We start from the raw sequence: 16,524 nt of genomic DNA, 5'->3' as shown, positions 1-16,524 counted from the left end.
GTGTGTCTGGTCTGGAACTAAGTTTTTGTCCTTTGCTTGCTTCTAAAACAGGGGAACTTCCTGTGGAAACCAGTACTTGAGCTGTGTGGTTGAGGTAAATTGCTGCTTTGCTGCTGTTTCCCTAGTGAAGATGTTTTGTTCTGCTCAGGATCTAATGATTGACCTTATGGGTACTTCCAGCTCTCCAGATACTTGGTGCACCTGGGTTGTGTAGAAACTCTGATCTGGGCCTGAGTTTTTTCATCAAACTGCACCCCATGCAATTCTGCATTCCTGACCAGTCTCCTCTGAGTGGTCCTGTGCTGATTGGGGGTCAGATTGGCTGTCCTTGCTATGTCCCAGTGTTATCCTGGTGGGGCCATCTCCCCCACCACCCGTGCTCCAAACACTTCCCATGGGATGGGCCCTGCACCCATACCTTGTGATCACTCACCGACCTCTGAGTGGCTCCCCTTTTTCAGCTGTTCTGGCTCCTCACTTCTGCATGGGTCCACAGAAAACCAGTTAGTGGTCTTGCTGTCCTGAGGGTCACCAAAGTCCTCTTCTCCCCTTCTGCCTCCAAGTAATTCCATCTAAAGGGCACAGCTGTGGCTTCTGCTGGCTCCCGCTCCATGTGCTCCAGCATTAAAGTGGCTGCAGCCCGAAATGCTGAGAGCAGTTTTTTCTTTTTCTCTTTGTGGTTTCTCCCACTTTCATGAGTTCTGTAGGTCTCTCCTCCTCTTCACCTGAGCTCCAGCAGCCCCAGCTTGGCTGATACTACATTTTTATAGCTGTAAATTCATTGATATGTGGAATAGAGTGATGCTGGGGACTGTCTATTCCACCATCTTTACTGAAAGTCCCTGTAATATTTTTTAAAAAAGAAAACAGCCATAATACTGATACATTCCTTCCCTTACTGACTTCTGGGAAGAAAGGTATAATTCTCTTGAGAAACCTAAAGCACTATGGAGCATATGATGATCATTAACTGTCAATTAATTAATTCAGTTTTTTGCAAATTAGTGTGATTTGCAGAAATGAGATATTTATAATGTTATTCTGATTTACTGTCAGATAACTTCCTATTTATCATGCATAATTAATTAGGACAGATGTTAGCCCTTTTACAGACACCTGTTTGTTAAAGTTCTAATCATTCTTAGAGAGCGTACTAGAGACTTGCTAAAGCAAGCATTTGAACAGTATAAAAATTGAGAAAACACATTCCTTTTACTTGATGGCAGTGATTTCTTTTATACTCTTCTATTGGACATAGTTTGTTCGAGGAAACCAGGGTGGCCATCTGTGGGTATAGGGAAACACTCTTTTTGTACCAATGCCATCATGGCAAACAGATGATATGTGCAGATGGCTGGTATCTTCAAACCTCTGCTGTTCAATTCTCACAGATTTCTATACAAATGGAAGTGTATGCTTTTTAAACTCAAATGTCAATACAATTTTCTCGTATTTCCAGAAAAAGCTTACCTAAACCTGTTTTTCCTCATCACTTCAGAAAGCCGTTGGCATTGAAACATCTATCTTGATAGAATGGTAATTGAGAAAATGCATGTGTGTATGTGTTGCTGCTAAATGCACTACTCATAATGAAAGCATTTCAGCCCCATTTTCTTCTAAGACTATATTGCATACTACCATCTTTTTTACTTATTTTACTACAGATAGAACAAAAAAGTAAAAATGAGAAAACATTTTTTTGTACCTTTCACAAAAACTCTTTGGACTCTCAAGAGAAATTCACAAATATCAGCAGGAGAATAATAAATCAGGGCTTCTAATAAATTGCTGCAATTAGAAAAAGAAAAGTCTGTGATGGAGTTTGGATGTGTTGTCCCCTCCAAAACTCATGTGGAAATTTGATCTCCAGTGTGGCAGTGTTGGAAACTGATTGAGTCATGGGGTGGATCCCTCATGAATGGATTAATGCCCTCCCTGGGGGAGGGGGATTAATGAGTGAGATCTCGCTCTATAAGTTCCTGTGAGAACTAGTTGTTTAAAACACCCTGGCACCTCCCCCCCTCTCTCTTGCTACCTCTCGCCATGTGATCTGCTTGTACCCACCAGTTCCCTGCCACTTTCTGCCCTGAGTAGAAGAATCCTGAGGCCCATGCTAGATGCAGCTGTCCCAGAATCGTAAGCCAAATAAACCTCTTTTTCTTATAAATTACCCAGTCTCAGGTATTTCTGTTATAGCAACACAAAATGGACTAAAACATTCTCTTATGAATTTCAGATTTTTCTGAGACCTTTTATATAAATACCCATCCATCCCATTAATGAAAATGCTACTTTATAGGACTGTTTTGGAAACCTGGTTCCTTTTAATTTTTTTCTTATATATAGTAAACAGAGGGTAAATAGTACTCAGTAAACGCACATTTTTTTTTTCCTTTTTGTCTTTTTTCATGACCGGTAATGGGATCACAACCCTCAGTGTCGCGCCCGTACTGCGACTGGCAACGGGATCACAACCCTCGCTGTCGCACCCACACCGCGCTCAACCAATGAGTGGACCGGTCTCCATATGGGATCCAAACCCTCAGCGGGAGCGCCGCCGCACTCCCAAGCACCACACTCTACCGAGTGCACCACCGGGCCAGCCCAAAACTCACATTTTTTAATGGATACTGGAAAACATGGCATCCTCCTTTATTTTAAATTTTATGCTATTTTTTTTTTCCTTTTTGTCTTTTTTCGTGACCGGCAACGGATCGCAACCCTCAGTGTCTCGCCCATACTGGACCGGGACCAGCAACGGGATCGCAACCCTCTGTGTTGTGCCCGCACCTCGCTCAGCTAGTGAGCGGCCGGTCTGTATGTGGGATCCGAACCCTNATTTTGGTAAGCCTTGTGATTGCAAGGGAGGTACTGTTCTTAGTCCTCCCTCACCATACATTGCTGTTGTTGATTGTGGAGCACGTTTGGCTTATCTGGCTCCAACCTCTCCTGGCTCGGTGGTGTTCTTTCTCGGCCCTCGGGGAGGAAGGTCCTGGGGGGGAAGGGCCGTGCCAGCGACACTCATCATCCTGCTCAGCCCCACAAGGGACCCCCGGCTGGACCGGGGTCTCTTCCTGCTCAGTTTTGTCGGCCTCTGGCTCAGGGAGGCCCGACAAACTGGTGCCCTGTGGAAGGAGCTGTATTAAATTTGAATAACATCTGCTGTTCAGTAAAAGTGAAGAGTGGCTTTCTACTTGGTCAAAAAACAGTTAAGAAAGATTAATGAATATCAAGGGGATCATGAAACCTGGCCTCAGTGTCACCCTGAGACACACAGGTGGAGGCAAATTTTCAATGTTAGATGTCTTAGCTGCAAAGAAAGATCCACATGGATTATCTGGAGATGTTCTGATAAACGGAGCACTTCAAGCTGCCAATTTCAAATGGTGTTCAGGTAATGTGGTACAGGATGATGTTCTGATGGGGACGCTGACAGTGTCCATCACTGTTCTCAATAGCTCTTTGTCTTCCAACCATGACAAATTGTGAAAAAAAGGAATGGATTAACACAGTCATTGAAGAGTCAGGTATGGACAAAGTGGTAGACTACAAGGGTAAACTCGATTCATCTATGGTGTGTCTGGAGGATAAAGAAAAAGAACTAGTATAGGAATGGAGCTTATTACTCATCCATCCATCTTGCTCCTGAATCAGCCTACAAGTGGCTTAGACTCAAGCCCAGCAAATGCCGTCCTTTTGCTCCTGAAGAGGATGTCTAAACAGGAATGAACAATCATCTTCTCCATTCATCAGCCTCATTATTCCATCTTCAAGTTGTTTCATAGCCTCACCTTATTGATCTCAGAAAGACTAATGTTCCCTGCTCAGAAACTCCTGGGGTAATCTGCATCAGCAGGTTACCACTCTGAGCCCTATGGGTTCACCTTGTGGACTTCTTCCTGGATGTCATTATTGGGGACTCCTCTGCTGTATTATTAAATAGAGAGAAAGAAGATAGTGAAGCCAAGGAGACTGAAGAGCCGTCCAAGTGAGATACGCCACTCACAGAAAAATTATCTGAGTTTTATGTCAACTCCATCTTCCTCAGAGAAACAAAAGCTGAATTAGATCAACTCTTACCGGGTCAGAAAAAGAGTTGCTCAGCCTTCAAGGAAATCACCTATGTGAACTCCTTCTGTCATCAACTCAGATTTCCAGACATTCATTCAAAAACTTGCCAGATAACCCCCAAGCCTCTATAGCTCAGATAATTGGTACAATCATCCAGGAACCGGTTGTAGGTGCCAATTCCTTGAGACTAAAAAAATGATCCTACTGGAACCCAGAATATGCACTTTTTTCCCGCTTGCCCTGTCCTCACCCCTCCCCCCGGATAGCAGTGTGTCAACTCCCTATTGGATAAGGGCTCCCCCGCCCCTAGTACCTTATAAAAATCCCTGTCTGCTGTAATAAACAGAGTTCCGGCTTTGACCACTCTCCTGGCTTGGTGGTGTTCTTTCTCGGCCCCCAGGGAGGAAGGTCCTGGGGGGGAAGGGCCGTGCCAGCGACACTCATCATCCCGCTCAGCCCCACAAGGGACCCCCGGCTGGACCGGTGTCTCTTCCCACTCGGTTTTGTCAGTCTCTGGCTCAGGGAGGCCCGACACACGGCCATCTGAGCAGATTGTCACGTAGGAGCGGTCTCACAAGAAGGGGTGTGGGGCTTCAGGCCCCCAACAGTACCTTTCACAAAAACTCTTTGGACTCTCAAGAGAAGTTCACAAATATCAGCAGGAGAATAATAAATCAGGGCTTCTAATAAATTGCTACAATTAGAAAAAGAAAAGTCTGTGATTGAGTTTGGATGTGTTGTCCCCACCAAAACTCATGTGGAAATTTGATCTTCAGTGTGGCAGTGTTGCAAACTGATGGAGTCATGGGGTGGATCCCTCATGAATGGATTAATGCTCTCCCTGGGGGCGGGGGTATTAATGAGTGAGATCTCGCTCTATTAGTTCCTGTGAGAACTAGTTGTTTAAAACACCCTGGCACTGCCCCCCCTCTCTCTTGCTACCTCTCGCCATGTGATCTCCTTGTACCCACCGGTTCCCTGCCACTTTCTGCCCTGAGTAGAAGCATCCTGAGGCCCGTGCTAGATGCAGATGTCCCAGAATCGTAAGCCGAATAAACCTCTTTTTCTTATAAATTACCCAGTCTCAGGTATTTCTGTTATAGCAACACAAAATGGACTAAAACATTCTCTTATGAATTTCAGATTTTTCTGAGACCTTTTATATAAATACCCATCCATCCCATTAATGAAAATGCTACTTTATAGGACTGTTTTGGAAACCTGGTTCCTTTATATTTTCTTCTCATATATAGTAAACAGAGGGTAAATAGTACTCAGTAAACTCACATTTTTTAATGGCTACTGGAAAACATGGCATCCTACTTTATTTTAAATTTCATGCTCTTCTGAAGTACAATATTTGCTTTTTGTCAAGGTGAATATGCCTAATACATTTGTTGTATCTCTGCCATTGAAGCTCAATATCTTGGATCTCCCTGAAACAAAAGGTTATGTTAGTGTCAATCAATTATTTCTCTTGTCTGACATAGATAAAATTTGATTTGCCAATAACAGATATGCAACTACTTGGCAAGCTGCAGTGGTACTGGAAAAGAAGAAAGGCAAAAGTAGTCTGGGGAGGTTAAGTGAAGGTTAAATGAGCTGTTCCTTGCAGTGCTGTATCTTGATTGTGTGTGTAAACCATATAGTGACTTATGACATTGATAGCCAATGTTCTACAGTGGTCAACTACATGGACCAAAAGAATCACTCTCTCTGAGGATCAGTATACTCATTGAAAATTACCTTAGAATTTTAAGAGAAAAAGCAAAGGAAAAAACACTATAAATTACTTCTTTTATCTTAGAAAGCTTATTTCACAGTAAATGAAATGTTAACTTTCATTTCGGTTAAGCTTCATTATACTTTCAGCATACTGGTTTGATTACTTTTGAAAGCAGGCTAATGTATTCTACTGTTTGTCATTGAATATAGAAACTCTAAATTTCTCTGGCATATTTCTCCATGCCTGTGTTAGATTAGAATGAATCTAGTCTTCAAAAATGTCTGTAGTTTCTTCAGTGCTTCCAACTCATGATGCAGGAGCCTCATTAACAAACAAATAAATAAGCACATAAATAACTGGAGTCATTTGCTTTCCTTATTTCACAGTCAGCCTTTTGTGGAATGAGCTACAGTAATTTTCTACATTCATGGAAATTTCTTCAAGAGTTTATTTTCTCTGTCACTCAAGTACAGTAACCTCATTCTAAAATCTAAATTGAGCCTAAAATTCTGCTTCAGATCCAAGCAAATGATCCTACTTTACTATTGTGCATAGGATTTACTCCAAAACATGAGCAGCTAAACTTTTCTTTATTTTGAACTTCTCTCATTTATAAAAACATGCATTCATAAAGTTGATGATCAGAAGGTCTAGTGTACTATTTTCCAGTTAAAAATTATTCAAAACAAACAAACAACACACTAATGGACTTTAGTGGATGCCCCAACAATTTTCTTGGAATAAAATTTTTAACTCTTTTCAATTATTAGAGACCAGATATCTTAGAACAGTTTGAGATATCAATTTAAAGTTCATATAAAAGGTTCAGTGGGTATTTGTCTATATTCTTCTGGCATTTAAAGGATCAGTCTGGGCTGAAAATATAAATTGGATTTTTTTTCAGCTTATGTGATGTACTCAAAGCCATGAGAGTAGAGAATGCAATCAAAAAGTGAATGTAGATTGGAAGGGGGTCCAAGACATGAGCTTTGGAATGTCTAATCAATCAGCATTTATGATAACCTTATCAATAGATGAATAATTGTTCAATTGTCTAATCACATTGTACTAAATATTAACTATTAAAAAGAATATGCTATAACCTAATTAATTTCCTTCAAGAACAAATAATATATTATTTTGTCAGATGGAAAATCATTAAGAAAACACAAAAGTGATTATGGGTTGCAGAATAAAATTCTTGTGGAAGGAATAAATGAGCTCAATTCATTGAATACTTTGTCAGTGTCCTTAGTGAATTCTAAGTTGGCATCTAGCATTACATACAATTGATTAGTATGTCCTTCTTGGTATACTTCTTTTATTTGATGTTCAGAATATTAGTATCCTATAGTTAGGCTTCTACCAAACACACCCTTCTACTCTTTTTCTTTTCTCTTTTCTCCAATCTCTAAGCCTTCGAATACCTAAAAATAAGTCCTTGGATTTTTATACTCACTCAGTTCTTTTTGTCACCTTTTCTAGTTTTATGGCATTAAATATCTCAAATAAGCTAAAAACTACTCAATTTATATTAGGGATTCCTCCCCTAAGTACCAGACCTGTATATCTAAATACCCACTCACATCTTTACATGAGCTTCAAATAGACATCTTCAAAATTAACTTTCAAGCTGTCCCCTAAACACCAAATCCATGCTATACCTTTCAGTGTCTCATTTGGTGGTAATTTAATTTTCCAACTTGCTCAAATCAAATGTATTTTAGTCACTCTTGATGATTGTTTCTCTCTCATATACCACATTCTTCTGCTAGAAAATTCCCCTTGGTTCTACCTTCAAAATAAAGCCTGAATCTCAATAGCTGCTATCACTTTCACTACTGCAATCTGATCCAAACTGCTAAGATTTTCAAGTTGGTTTATAGTGCTATTCTTCTAACTACACTCACAGATTCCAGACTTATCCTTCTTCCTCTACGCCACCCCCGGCCAAAAAATCCCCAAACACTAGTATATCTTCAGCTTAGCAGCTAGAGCAATCCTTTTAAAATATAACTTTCTTCTCTGCACAACTATTACATCTTCAATGAAATTACCCATTTATTTAAAAAGGCAAATAGTGCCTCTCTCAACATTCTTGATTATTCTTACCCTAATGCAGTTTTCCTACACTTATATTCTAATATAATTCAAAATTTGCTTATATATTGCATATACTGTATTTTGTGTCTCTACTCTCCATAATTTAAGCTACCAAAATACAGTTATTTAATTGATTTATTCTTCATCACACAATAAATTCTCATTCACTCTTTATTGAATGAATAAATGAATTAACTAATTACTCTGCCTACATCTTTAAGAATGTTTGGTGTAATTTTGGGAGCCATTTATCTGCTAATCATTATCCTAATATTTTATCAAACTTATTTACCATCTTAATAAAGGCATGATTTCTATTGATCAGGTAATGAAGTGTTATCCTAACATAAAAGATGTTGTCAAACTAGTTGATACAGTTTGGATATGTTTGTCCCTCTAAGCTTTGTCTCCCCAAAGCTCATGTTGAAATCTGATCCCAAACGTGGCAGTATTGGGAGCCCTGTGGGTCATGAGTGTGGATCGATCCCTCATGAACAGATTAATGCCGTCCCTGGGGTGGAGGATAGTGAGGGAAACCTTGCTCTATTAGTTCCTGTGAGAGCTGGTTGTGTAAAACACTCAGGTACCTCTCTTCCCTCTCTCTCCCTCGCTTCCTCCTGCTCTGTGATCTCCTAGTGCCTGCTGTCTGCCCTGCTGTTTGACAGTCATGAAGTGAAAGCAGCCTGAGGCCCATGCCAGATGCACTATCCCAGAATTGAACACAAGTTAGCCTTTTTTCTTTATAAATTATCTAGTTTCAGGCATTCTGTTATAGCAACACAAAAACAGACTAATACAGAACAGGAAATTGTAACATTGGTCCAAGAAAAACCTACTTTGATAATGATAGAATATCAGGGATGATAAGAAAAGTTCTAGTTGAAATTAGAACAATATGTAAACTTTCTCAGTTTTTGTCAAGTGAATAGTTACCAAATGACTACTTGGCTTCCTTAAATGGTTTAGGCATAGAGTAAATGTACTGAATGCCTTCTGGTAGTAACATAAAAGGACAAACTTCACAATTCTGAGATCATTCTTTGGGAAAATATATTCGACCAGTGGTATTAGATCTTAAATTCTTTTAAATGTTTATATAGTTTAACTTTGTCATTGAATAATTAGGAAAAATAAAATTGTATAGTAATAGGAATTTATTTTATTTAAGAAACTTACAATGTTTAATATACACAAAATTATTGGGTATCATTCACAAAAGCAGTGTTCAGTACAGTTTAAAAAATATAAATTTTTTGAAGTTTTATAATATAGCATGGAGCTTTATCACTTAAGGACCTGAATTAGGTATACATTATTTTTACTAATCAGAAGGTTATCATCATAGAAAGATACTAAACATTTGACTAATATTATTGTTTTGTGTTTAAAATATTATTTCCTGATAACAAAAAAACACATTTTCCAGAAATTCTTAAAAATATACACGGATCTGTTTAATTTTGTTCAGCTTTATTTAGTATGGCACATAAAAATTATATACTATGTTGAAGTCTTATTTATAACTTATTTGTGTGATTTATACTTTGACTATTAAAATAAAAATGTGAAATTATTTTCAAGATAACCATTATAAAAAATGAAATACATATTTAATTATAAGCTCTGAATTTGTGACCATCAAATAAACTATCTCAAAAAAATGAATTAAGGTTGTTGATAAACATTTAAAATTTGATTCTCATGGGTGTGGTTTTCATGACTGTATAAGGGCAACAAGTGAGCAGGTTAGCTTTCTTGCTCTTGCCCTTGCCATGTGACTACCAGAATCACCATGAGACCCTGCAGAAAGTTCCCACCCAGAAGCCAACCCTGACCAGATAACCTGCCTGAACCCTGGTCTTCCCAGCCTTCAAAACTATAAAAAATAAATTTAATTTCTTTATACATTACCCAGTTTTAGGTATTCTATTATAAGCAACAGAAAACAGACTATTACAGGTAGTATGTTCATTTGACAATTTCAATTCTTCTAAACCATGAGCATGAAATGTCTTTCTATTTTTTCTGTTCCCTTTAATTTCTTTCAGAAGTGTACAAAGATTTCATTGCAGAGATATTCCACTTCCTTAGGTAAATTTATTCTTAGGTATTTTATATTTTTGGTAGCAATTAGAAATGGGATTGCTTTATTTCTTTTTTGGCTAGTTTTTTCTTTGGCTGTTTGTTTTTGTATATAGAAACACTAATGATTTTTGTATATTTATTTTGTATCCTGTAACTTTACTGAAGTCTTTTATCAGATCTAAGACATTTTTTTCAATTGAACTGATTTTTATTGATGCAGACGTATTGAGTTTACAGTGGCTGAAGTTCTTTTTTAAAGGGATTAGATTACAGAAACAGGCCAGTTTTCCATTTTTCAAATTCATATTCTACTGTAATACTTTCCACAAATATTTCAAAAACTTTTCTGACCAAATAATGGTGATCATGCTCACGCTTTGTTAAATAATTCTAAAATTGAAAATCAGGAGAGTTAACTATTCTAAGATGGAGTTATTAAAGTGTAAAATACAAATGATTCTAATAGAAATAAACAGAAAATAGAACATATTTATATAAGATAAGATAGCAGATAGATGTAAACATTAACTAACAAGAGCTGTGGCCTAGAGTTGCCAGGGGCCATCCTGAGACCAAGACAAACAAAGCCAAGTAACCAAAATAGAGAGATGGACATTGATTACCTAGTTTGGACCCGTGTATCTCAATGTTCCTGAAGCCAAACCTATCCTGTTTGGACTTTTATTTTATTTTCTGAATTAAGAAAAAAATACACCTTTTAATGTTTATATCGATTTTCTTTTGGTGCTCACATCAGAATAAATATTATATTCAATAATATGAACTATCATTGCTATTCACGGTCCTTTACCCATTCCTCCCTTCCTCCTCCCTTCCTGTTTCTAGTAACCCCATTTGTCTTTTTGAAAGTTCATTGTATTATTCAAAATGTTGTATCTTTCTTTTTTTCTTTCTTTTATTTATATGTTTGTTATTTTAGCTCCCAGTTATGAGCAAGTACATATGGTTTTTCTCTTTCTGTGCCTGGCTTATTTCACTCAGAATGATTTTCTCTAAGTTCATCTATGTTGGTGCAAATGGCAATGTTTCCTTATTTTTTATAGATGACTAATATTCCAGTGTGTGTGTGTGTGTACACACACACACACACACACACACACACACACACTACATTTACATTTTCCTTATCCTGTCTTCTGATGATAGACATTTAGGTTGGTTCCAATTCTTGGCTATTGTAAATAGAACTGCAATAAACATGGGGGTGTATGTATAGCACTAAGATTTTTTTAGTGAAGTCTTTAGGTTTTTCTATATATAGGATCATGCTGTCTGCAAACAGCAGCAGTTTGACTTTCTGTTTCCTAATTTGTATGTCCTTCATTTCATTCTCTTGCCTTATTGTATGGCTGTACTAAGTTGTATAAGAATGGTGAAAGTGGTCATTCTTGTTTCTTCCTGTTCTTAGAGAAAAGCTTTCAACTTCCTGACTCACTAAAATGTTAGCTATGGGTTTGCCATAAATGGCTTTTATTATCTTCTATACCTAGTTTGTTGAGAACTTTTATTAAGAAGGAATGTTAAATTTTATCAAATGCTTTTTCTATATCTATTGTGAGGATCATAGTTTTGTTCTTCATTTTGTTGATGTGATGTATCACATTTAATGATATGTTCTGGTGAACCATCATTGTATCCCTGATAAAAATCTCACTTGATCACTATATAATGCCCTTCTTCGTCTCTTTTCAAGTTTTTGGTTTTAAGTCTATTTCATATGATACAAGTTTAGTTACTCCTGATCATTGTTGGTTTCTATTTGTGTGGAATGTCTTTTTCCATCCCTTCACTTTTAGTCTATGTATGCCTTTAAAGTTGAAGTGAGTTTCTTGCAGGCAGCATATAGTTGGGTCTTGTTTATTGCCTATTCAGCCAGCTGAGGAATTTAATCCATTTACATTCAAGGCTGATTTTGAGAGCTGTGTTCTTACTCCTGACATTTCGTTAACTATTTTGTAGTTGTTTGTATCTATTTTATTCCTTTCTCATTCTTGTATTGTCTGTCTTTGCTCTTTGGTAGTTTTATGTGCTAGTAGGATATAATTTCTTTTTCTCATGTGAATATCTGCGCTACCAGTAAGTTTTATTCTTTTACGTATTTCATGGTGGTACTTCTAAATATTTTGTTTCCAGATTTAAGACTCCCCTTAAGGATTTCTTGCAGGGCCTGTCTAGTGGTGATAAATTTTTACATTTTTTGTTTTTCTGGAATAGTCAGTATTTCTCAATTTTTGAATGATAGCTTTACTGGGTACAGCATTCCTGACTTGCAGTATTTTTCTTTCAGCATTTTAAATATGTCATTTAATTCCCTTTTTGCATTAAGTTTTCTGCTAAGAAATCTCCTGGTAGTCTATTGAGGATTTCCTTATAGGTAACTTGATGCTTTCCTCTTGTTGTTTTAAAATTTCTTCCTTTGTCCTTGAGTTTTGAAAATTTTACCACAAGGTGTCTTCAAAAGGACTTCTATGGGTTAAATCTCTTTAGGAATCTTTCAGCCCCTTGAATCCCCAAATTTGGGGCGTTTTCAGTTGTTGTTGTGTTAAATAGGTTTTTTTTAATGCCTTTTCCCTTCTCTTCCCCTTCTGGCACTACCATAATGCTAATGTTTGTATACTTAAAGTTGTCCCATAAATTTTGTAGGTCATTTTTATTCTCTTTATTCATTTATTTATTTTTGTCCACTGGATTTTTTCAACAGATCTATCTTCAAGTTCAGGAATTCTTTCATATGTTTGACCTAGCCAGTAGCTTAAGCTCTCAGTTGTATTTTTTATTTCATTCAATAAATTCCTTATTTCCAAGTATCTGTGTTTGCTTGGTTCTTTTTTGTGAAATATATCTCTTTGTTGGATTTCTCCTTGAGGCTGTAAATTCATTTTTTGTGTTTCTTCAATTATTTGTCTGTTCTGTCTTGTATCTCACTGAGTTTTCTTAAGATCATTTATTTGAATTATTTTTCATGCATTTGATAAATTTCTTTTTCATTATGGTCTGGCACTGGAGAATTATTATATTCCTTTGGGGCTATCATGTTACCTTGTTTTTCACATTTATTATATCTCTATGTTGATGTCTGGGTATATCTGGTGTTGCAATGACTTCTAATTTTCTCAAGTAGCTTTTGAAGGGAGGGACTCTTTCTTCTAGATGTGTTCTATAGTGTCAGCTGAATAGGATGTTCTAGGTTTTGTTCTGGTCTTCATGTGATTTCTTTGACTGTATTCCATGTCATGGTTGTCTTCAATTGCCTCAGTGTCCCAAGAGATGAGGTGCTCAGCTGCTTTATGCTGGAGTGGGTGACATGGAGCAGGTTTGCTGAGACTGTAGGTGGGACCTTGAGTTTCTATCAGATGTTCTGGTGTGCTCACTGACTCCTTAGTTGAAATGGGCAACCCCGGATGTAATCACTGTGGTTGCAGTCAGGATATCAAAATTCAGTGGAGTTGAACTCTCTCTGGAGGCTCTAAAACAAAATCCATTTTCTTGGTATTTCCAGCTTTTGGAGTCTAACTGAACTCCTTGGCTTGTGGTCCTTTCCTCTGTCTTCAAAGCCAGCAGCATTACATCCTGCTTCCAGTAGTAACATGGACTTCTGTCTCTGTAGTTAAATCTCCCTCTGTGTCCTTCTTACCAGACTTGTGATTATATTTATTAACAACCCAGATCATCCAGGAAAATATCCCCATTTCAAAATCCTTAACTTAATCACATATACTAAGTCCTTTTTGCCATATAAAGTAATCATCACAGGTTTCAGGGATTAGGATTTAGATACTTTGGGGGACCATTATTCAGCATACCACAAAAGGTTAATTTGAGAACCTAAATATAACATACTTTAAGTTTTGTAATTATTTTCTTTTTGGACCTTGGACATAGCAAAGGCCATAGTTAATTATAATTCAATGTGATATTGTTATTTGGCTTGTAATTTATTATTTTGCATTCTTTGTCAAAATACCCAATCAAAATTTTGAATTTTATTGATATTTTTGCCTCATGTGGAAAATGAAACTCCATATGAGTTACTTGTATATATAGATTTCTTTTCATTTCAAAAATAATGACATTATGTTGCATAGAATACTTAAAGTGACTGAACATATATCAGTGTACAATGGCTCATACAAATATAACTTATCATAAAATTTAATTTGGTCAAAATCTCTAGAGTTCTTAATAATAAAGTTTTTTTCTTTTGTTTTTTGCTTTCAAGTTAGCTGCTTTCAAGTACAGGGATTGAATATTTTTTAGCTTGTATCTTTATCTTTCAGAAAGTCTGGTTTTCTGTGGAGGAAAGGAAATATCCAATTATAAAGCCATCTTGTATTTTGATTTTTAGTTGTAAATTTAAGATTTTGATTCCTTACCTATGAATGCAGATAAACAAATGAAAGAAAGCACAGGTTTTTAAACTGAGCTGCAGCTTTTTTTATTGTTCTTTTCAATAAACTGGAAAAAAAGAAAGAAGGAAAAGAAAAGAAAAATCAAACAACTGCCTGTGCCAGCAGCTAGATTTAGAGTAGGTAATAGAATTCTGAAGAATTGATATATTTTTGCGAGTGGAATTTTGGCACCTTGAACAGTTTTCTTCAGGATACTTGTGCTTCTCTAAATAAGAGAATTAAAACCAATAGTAAGTAAGGCTGTTTACCCTGTATTGGCACTTGTCTTTAAAATCTTCCTGCGGTTGAATTTAGCGTTAATGAAATGTCTTTACAGTTTTTTTATATATATCTGCATTTCCAAGTATTGTAGAAAAAATAGAAAATTAAATAAAAGAGATTCATGTTATCTAATGTTATCATTGTCATAATTTATTTACATTTATTGGAAACATATTTATAAGCACACTTACAGTATAATATCTTTATATCATAATTTTTGAAGGAGTTCTTCAGAACCATGGGCAGTTATATCCAATATGTGTTAAATTTTGAAAAATATCTTATTTTTACTAATGAAAATAATCATTTTGTTATCAGTAAAAACCATTGATTGATAAAGTAATGCCACTGTTAAATCAAATTTATGGTATTTTTTCATCTTCGCAGAGAAGGTGCCCATTATTTCACAATATAACCATGAAAGAAAATTACCTTGAAGTGAATCTTTCTTTTTCTTTAAAAATTACGTCTAGAGAGTTTTCTTCTTATTCTGAGAAGAAAGTGTTAAAGTAATTTCTGTATTTTTAATAGCTTTAAAAAAATCTTTCTTTTGGAAAAGTAAATTTTATTACAAGAAAAGAAGGGAAATGAAGGTTCCAGGTTGTAAGGGTCTGGACTCTTCTATGGATGGATTATACTTAGATATGTCTCTGAACATGAGAAGTGACAGTTAATTATATAAAACTAATAATATCACAACATAAAACCCTCTAAACTGAAATAAACTTGAGGAATGGATTTCACTTAGATAATATTGCTGACTATCTCCCTACCTCATTCCTGATTGTGACCTGAGCAAAAGACTCATCCATCATCACTGGATACTAAAATTAAATTTAGGAAACAATTTCTCCTGCATAAGTAACTTCTTAGATATCCCCTCATTGCAGAAAGTTATAATATACACAATGAAAGTACAGCAATGCTTTGCTGCAGAGTAGTCAGGCAAAATAAACATCAAGGAAATTTCTCTAAAATCAATAGATACAAATCAGGAAACCTATCAACAGTAGGAAACAACAATGCCAAAGAAAAAGGGAAATGATTCTCTTCTCAGAAATGTATTTTATTTAAAAAAATAAACGAGAAACGTTTGCTATTCGGAATTACCAATTTCAATTTTCAACATAATGGAGAATATATTAGGTTTATGGAACTGGAAACATGATGATAAATATCGTACCAATTTCAGTTTTCAACATAATGAGGAATATATTAGGTTTATGGATCTGGAAACATGATGATAAATATCCAGGTAATATGTATGAAAATAGAGTATTACAGAGCACAGAGCTCTAACAGAGGTAATAAAAATAGTCCAAAACCTTGGGAACTGAATGTAGAAGCAAAAGGAAAGAACAAAACAGGTCCTACCAAACTGTTCAAACAGAAAAGATTGTGATATATAGCAAGAGAGATATCATTCATATAACTTTAAAAATTATATTTAATGCTTACCAATAGCTCTCCATAATTCCTACAAAAAACACAGAACAACAACAAAAAGAATAAATATGCATTAACTTAGCACAACTTAAAGTCATAGAATGTCTAAATATAAAAATAATTAAAAATAAAGGAAATAACATCAACTCAGTATTCCCATTGAGCCACATGGCTTTTTTGGGGGGAGCAAGAGTACTCTGAAAAAAATGCAAGGGAGAGAAGCAGGGAGCTAGTGACAGATCACAGAGTCACTAGGTTCACCATGAGTTTAGAAATATTACTAAAAATGTTTATTGCTAGATAAGACTATGAATTGTGGGAAAGAACCTCAAATTAAATATGATTTGAAGTGGCAAATAATGACTGGCAGAGAAAGTGAAAAGAGGGGAAGTATCCTCTGGC

General features: G+C 36.1%; 1 pseudogene; it reads left to right on the top strand.

Moving 5' to 3' along the window:
- The first annotated feature begins 3,103 nt into the window (after nt 1–3,103).
- On the top strand, nt 3,104–4,291 carry LOC103608928 (annotated as a pseudogene).
- The last annotated feature ends 12,233 nt before the right edge of the window (nt 4,292–16,524 follow it).

Source organism: Galeopterus variegatus, unplaced genomic scaffold (assembly GCF_000696425.1).
Source record: "Galeopterus variegatus unplaced genomic scaffold, G_variegatus-3.0.2 Scaffold8989, whole genome shotgun sequence".
Lineage (NCBI taxonomy): Eukaryota > Metazoa > Chordata > Mammalia > Dermoptera > Cynocephalidae > Galeopterus > Galeopterus variegatus.
This window is presented reverse-complemented; position numbering and strand designations above follow the sequence as displayed.